Below are 6,699 nucleotides of genomic sequence, written 5' to 3' on the forward strand. Positions count from 1 at the left end.
TATACAACGGAGTATTACGCAGCCATAAAGAAGAAAGAAATCTTATCATTTGCAACAACATGGATGGATCTAGAGAACATTATGTTAAGTGAAATAAGTCAGAAAGAGAAAGACAAGTACCATATGATCTCACTTATATGTGGAATCTAAAGAAAAGAATATGTGAATGAACTAATCAGAGACAGTTTTGAGGACACAAAGAAAAAAACGAGAGTTGTTAGATGGGCGGGGGGTGGGGGGGGTTGGGGATAAGGGGAAAGGTGAAGGGATTAGGAAGCAGGTGGTAACAAGATGGCCTCAGGGCTTTTTGAAAATTAATTTGGGGAACTTATTCAATAATGTTGTAAAGATTTTGTTGGGTATCCAATGGACATGCATCCTATTTGGGAGACCACCTCAGAGATAATGTGGATGCCTGATCATGGCATTGTACCCCAGAAGCTAAACATTAATGAGTGCCAACTATAATTTTATATATATAATGTGATGGCTTGGTGTGAGGTCGGAGGGATAATGGATGGGGGAGGGGGTTCACAGTGTGAGGGATATAAATGATGAACGTCTAAGTATTACCTTGTCTTGTACACCTGAAACTAATAAAATTAAAAAAAGAAAGTAAATTGTCTAAATATTGCAATTAAGAGACAAAGATTCTCAACTTGAATAAGAAAATAATACCCAATTATGTACTGCCTATAAGAAATACACTTTACATATAAAGACACAAATAAGTTAAAAAGGATAAATAGTATACCTAACTAGTATTATCAAGGATAAGTCATTTCATAATGATGAACAGGTAAATTATGTCCAGTCAGGTGGCAAGTCCATCTGCTTCATTATACTACATCTTTATCTGTGACACTATCAATGCCAGTCCTGTCACCATCTTCCCCGTCACAGTTGAGTCCAGATGACTTAAAAATCCTGCCTAAACTGGAGAAACAAAATAGATTGTTAGAGATAAACAGTAAGTCTTTAAGATGTGTAAATGGGTCAAGAAGAAGCAGTGGCTCCTCCCTTATATCAAGATCATCAACCTCTAACAATCTCAGCCACCTTGAAGAAGATTCTTGGATACGTTGCGGAAGAATCATTAATGAATGGGAAGATGTGCACAAAAAGAAGGAAAAGCAAGTTAAGGAACTTGTTCATAAAGGGATACCCCACCAGTTTAGAGCAATAGTTTGGCAACTTTTATGCAATGCATAAAGTATGCCAATTAAGGATCAGTATTCAGAACTCCTGAAAATGACTTTGCCTTGTGAAAAACTGATCTGAAGGGACATTGCTAGAACTTATCCTGAACATAATATTTTTTTAAAAAAAAAGAAAGCTTTGGACAGGAGGTTTTATTTAAGGTAATGAAGGCATATTCTTTAGTGGACCCTGAGGTTGGTTATTGTCAAGGATGTGTTTTCATAGTTGGATTGTTGCTTATGCAGATGCCAGAAGAAGCTTTCTGTGTATTTGTTAAATTAATACAAGATTATAGACTTTGTGAACTTTTTAAATCAACTATCACAGAATTGGGCCTTTTTATGTACCAGTTTGAATGCACGATACAGGAGCATCTTCCAGAGCTCTTTGTACATTTTCAGTTTCAGAGTTTTCATACCTCAATATATACATCATCCTGGTTTCTGACTATCTTTCTTATGACTTTTCCATTACCAATTGCAACAAGGGTGTTTGATATCTTGATGTCTGAGAGTTTAGAAATAGTGTTTTGAGTAGGATTAGCACTTTTTCAAATGAATCAGGCCGAACTGATGCAAGTTGACATGGAAGGGATGTTAAAGCACTTTCAGAAGGTCATCCCACATCGGTGTGATGGTGGTCCAGATAAATTAATTCAGGCAGTTTACCAAGTATAACTCAGAAAAAAAGGGGTGGGGGGCTTGAAAAGCAATACTCTACAATAAAAACTAAAGAAATGGAAAAGCAAGTTGAAATTAAAAGGTTACACGCAGTAAATAGGCTTTTAAAACAGCACATTAAAACATTAGTAAAACATAAATGCTGTTCCAACTACAATGAAAATTTTGTGCTACAGCTAGAGAAGAAATTGGTCCAAGCCGGTTTGAGTGAAGCCGAGTCTGTGTGTACTAAAGGATATGCAGGATAAAGTTCTGGATATAGAGAAGAAAAACAATTCCTTTCCTAATGAGACTAACATTGCAAGACTTCAAGAACTTATTGCTGTGAGACTGAGAGAAGCAGAAGCTATCACGGGTGTGAAACAACTTAGACAACAAATCAGGGATTTAGACATGCACTGGCAGCACCACTTAGCTTGTACTACTGGCAGATGGAAAAATCCACTTAAGAAAAATGCTGTGAATGAGTTACAAGATTAACTGATGACCATTTGACTTAAAGAAGATGAACACAGGCAGAAATAAGAGACCTAGAACAAGAGATGATGGAAATGGAAACACAGAACCATATCAATACCATGTTTCCCCAAAAATGAGACCTAGAAGGACCTTCAGCTCTAATGCATCTTTTGGAGCAAAAATTAATATAAGACCTGGTATTATATTACATTACATTACATTATTATATTATATTATACCCAGTATTATATTGTATTATATCATACCCAGCATTATATTACATTATATGATATGATATGATATGATATGATGATATGATATGACATGACATTATATTATATTATATTATGTGATCCAGTCTTATATTATATTAAAACAAGACCTGGTCTTATATTAATTTTTGCTCCAAAAGATGCATTAAAGCTGATGGTCCAGCTAGGTTTTATTTGGGGGGAAACACAGTAGTAACCATTTTCAAAGAGAAGAACAAGAGGTGATCAGTCTACAGGAGAAGGTGGAGTATCTTTCTGTGATGAACAAAGGACTACTTACTCAATTAAGTGAAGCAAAGTGCAAACAAGCAGATATTGAATGCAAGAACAAAGAAGAAGTGATGGCAGTGAAAATCTGGGAAGCAGATGCATAGCTGCTGTTGCTGAACTACAGCAGCACATTGCTGAGCTTGAAATCCAGAAAGAAGGAAAACTTCAAGGAAAGCTTAACAAGTCTGATTCTAACCAATATATTAGGGTACTGAAAGTTCAGATAGCAGCGCTGAATCATGAGCTCAGGTGCCTAAAAGGCCAGAGGGGCTTTTCAGGCCAACACCTTTTGATGGAATCCACATTGTCAACCATTTAATAGGAGATGACAAATCATTCCATTCCTCTGATGAAGATTTTCTAGATAATTCCTTATGGAAGAGTGGTGTTGGTTTTCCTTTGCATAGAAAATTTGATCCAATGTCTTTCGACCTCACTGTGGCAGATGACAGTGAAATCAAAACAGAAAACAGTGTGTTGAAGACCAGAGAATGATCAAGTGGCTCAAAAGGAGTGATCCCCAAGAAGAATAGAGTCGTACTCAACCACTGTCTGACCATCACTATGAACTAGACTGTGGATTTTTTTAAGGGATCAGTTATCATATGATTACTAACGGTTTTTGGAATATATCTATTATGATATATATATATATATATATATATATATATATATATATATATATATATATATATATATATATGATATTTTGGAATATATCTATTATGATATATATATATATATCTTATCTGCCTTTTTATCTTTGCCAAATGTTCACCACTGACTTACCATTGCCATAATGTAGACTGGAATAGGGTTAATGGGAAAAATAAGGTTCTACCAGTATTACTGAATGTTAATGTTTCTTGTTTAGAAAATGCAATTATATCTATATATGGGAACCATTTTGAAGTTCGGAACTATGGAAAATTGAATTATCTTTAGACAAAACTGCTCTTGTGCACTATTTTATGCTCAGTAAACAAATTGTATATTTATGTTTATGAATTTGTTTTCAGAACAGCTGTCTACAGACATTTGACCAAGATATGCCTCTGATTTATTTGGTGTTTTTGAGCTAGGGGGTATTTTCTTTTTCAATTAAAATCACTGCTTTATTAAGGGGACACTGAAATTTCCCAAATACACTGTCATTTTTCTGTTTAATTTTATAAATACAAATTAATGGTTATCTGTCTTGAGAGTTTTAAGTATTGTTTGAATTTCTAATTTTTATGTGCATATGATGCTTCCAATGTATTGCTTACCAGTCAGCACAGTAGGTTAACTAAAAATGTATTGTCTCTTTGTACATAATTTATAAATCTGCATTACCAGACATTGAACATTATTTTATATAGAGAATGTACATGTTGCAAAACGACTGCCTTTGGCATTCTGACAGGACTTCTGCAAATATAGGTTAAAATTGAAAATAAAAACAAACACTAGTATTTTAATAGCTTTAGAATTTTTCTTAGCATTCAACTCTAGTGGATTCATAACTGATACTTTGGTGAAATTATTAAATACTACTGGTGAAATTTTTTAATTCATGTGTATATAACTAATACATTTTCTATAATTAAAGAGGTTATAGTGAACATTGCTTAGTGCTAATATTATATTTAGCATAATTTAAGGAATGGACTGAAGTCCAAGGTATACAATAGTTATATCTGCAAATAATCTATGAACAGTATCTTCAGATTCTGTAGGTACTAATCTATAGATACAGCCATAAGAATTCTTTCCTATCAATTCTTCCTTTTTATAATCTAGACTATTTTTCCTAGAAAGTTGAATGCTTTTTTGGAGGAAACACCCAAATTACACTTGCATTATGGAAAGGCAACAGAAATGTATTGACTGGATACTTTCCACTCTTTTTATCATCATCAGCCTATGGGGGGAAATAGCCTTTGAGGATAAGATGGGAAGGTAGAATTCAGCATGTATAGAGGTACAATTTTGTACAATATATTACATGCACAAAAAATTATATGAAAAAATGAACTGTAAGAGATAAAAAATAATTTCTTCTCTAAAACCAGGACTTAAGCCATACGGTATTTCCATGGACTAAGCTTTTCCAGAAAGTCCTTTGTAGCTATTGAGAAACAAAATTGAAACGATGTTGCTTTCTTCATTGCACCAGGTTAAATTCTACTAGTTAAATAATTTACCTATGGTCGCAAGTTAGTAAGTAGCAAAGCCAAGATTTTAATTCAGATCACTCTGACACCAAAGCACTTGAAAAGTTCAGCTAATGAATCTCTCAATCCCCTGCTTTGCTGACAATTAATGTTATTTAATACATTTGATTTAAATGTCTTTCCTAAATAGATAGATAGATAGCTATAGATAGACAGAAATGTAACTATCAACACTCATAAGCTCTACACAGCTTATGAATTAGATACTATTCCTAGAATTGTCTGACTATTGCTTTTGAGATACTCTTTTTTTCTCAGGGTTCAGCCTACAGGCTGTTGACGCACAAGTGAAATGAGATGATTCATGCATGATCACATGTTTGCTTCAACCCCCACATCAAGAAATCTGAATCATCTACACCAAGGGTCAGAAACTATAGCCCATGAGCCAATTCCAGCTAGCTGCCCACAAAATAACAGTGTTTTTTACATTTTCGGATAACTGGGGGGAAAAATCAAAAGAATAATATTTTGTATCACATGAAAATCATAGAAAATCCAAATTTCAGTGTTGATAAATAAAATTTTATTGGATATCCATGTTCATTCATTTACATAGTGTCTGTGGCTGTTTTTGTGCTACAGTGGCAGAGTTCAATAGCCTAAAATATCTACTATCTGGATCTTTAAGGAAAACTTTGCTGACCCTTGATTTAGATACTCTAAAATGTAGGTTTACTACAATTTGTCTCAATAGAAGATTAACCATTTGCTTTTGCTGTTGAGCTAATGGTTTGGAAACCTAAAATTCCCTAATGGATCTTAGCAGTATTCAAAATGGACAGTGTGTCAGCTACTTTATATCATGAATTAATAGACAGCATAGACAAATTTGGAAGGATATATGTATCTTTGGAAATGGAGAAAGAATTCCAGAATCTCAGCACTGTTCTTTCTGTATCATTGACCTTTCAGGTATGCTTCATTGAATCATTGTTATAATTTGACTTTAAAGTAAGAACATCTTTCTACAATCTTGTGTGAATTCTAAACTTTGAAAGATATTCTTAGAGAATTTCCTAGTACTGTATCTGGTTAGGAATTAGGTGTTAAAAAATCATGGTAATTAAAACTTAATCCATTGCTACCCTCATAATTTGGACAAGGAAAAATAAGAAACAATCCCCTCAATCAAGATATTTGATTCAAATACTCCTTAGAAGGCTTTAAAACCTTCCTGGCCTTTAGGATGAAATAGGATACTATACTCTGATTTGACTCCATTTCATTCAAGTTAAGACTTGGAGGAATTGGACAATATTTTCTTGATAGATTTTAATTAGTCTCTGGTATTTAAATATTATTTAAATGTGTCATTTCACTGTTATTCAGTTAAACAGAGTTAAGGAATAGTAGGGGGTAAAAGTGAATGAAATACATATTTAAACTCACATAGAAAAAAAAGAACTGAAGACGTCATCAAAATGATGGCAGGAACTGATCCTTTGTAAATCTCCCCTAGAATTTACAACTAATCAAACAACTATAACTACACAAAGAACTCCCAGCACAACAGACAGGCAAAAAAAGAGGCCCACTACTGAATTCAAATAAAGCTGGGCGAATCGCACAAGCCAGGGAGAAAGGAAGGGAGAAGTGCAG

At 33.9% G+C, this 6,699-nt stretch overlaps 1 pseudogene across 1 annotated transcript; it reads left to right on the forward strand.

The window, feature by feature from the left end:
• Positions 1–806: 806 nt before the first annotated feature.
• LOC308494900 (ecotropic viral integration site 5 protein homolog) lies at positions 807–3,398 on the forward strand (annotated as a pseudogene). Its single transcript has 2 exons — positions 807–2,460; positions 2,805–3,398. The product of its transcript is annotated as an ecotropic viral integration site 5 protein homolog (transcript).
• The last annotated feature ends 3,301 nt before the right edge of the window (positions 3,399–6,699 follow it).

This window comes from Rhinolophus hipposideros (genome assembly GCF_964194185.1).
Source record: "Rhinolophus hipposideros genome assembly, chromosome: X".
NCBI classification, from domain to species: Eukaryota; Metazoa; Chordata; class Mammalia; order Chiroptera; family Rhinolophidae; genus Rhinolophus; species Rhinolophus hipposideros.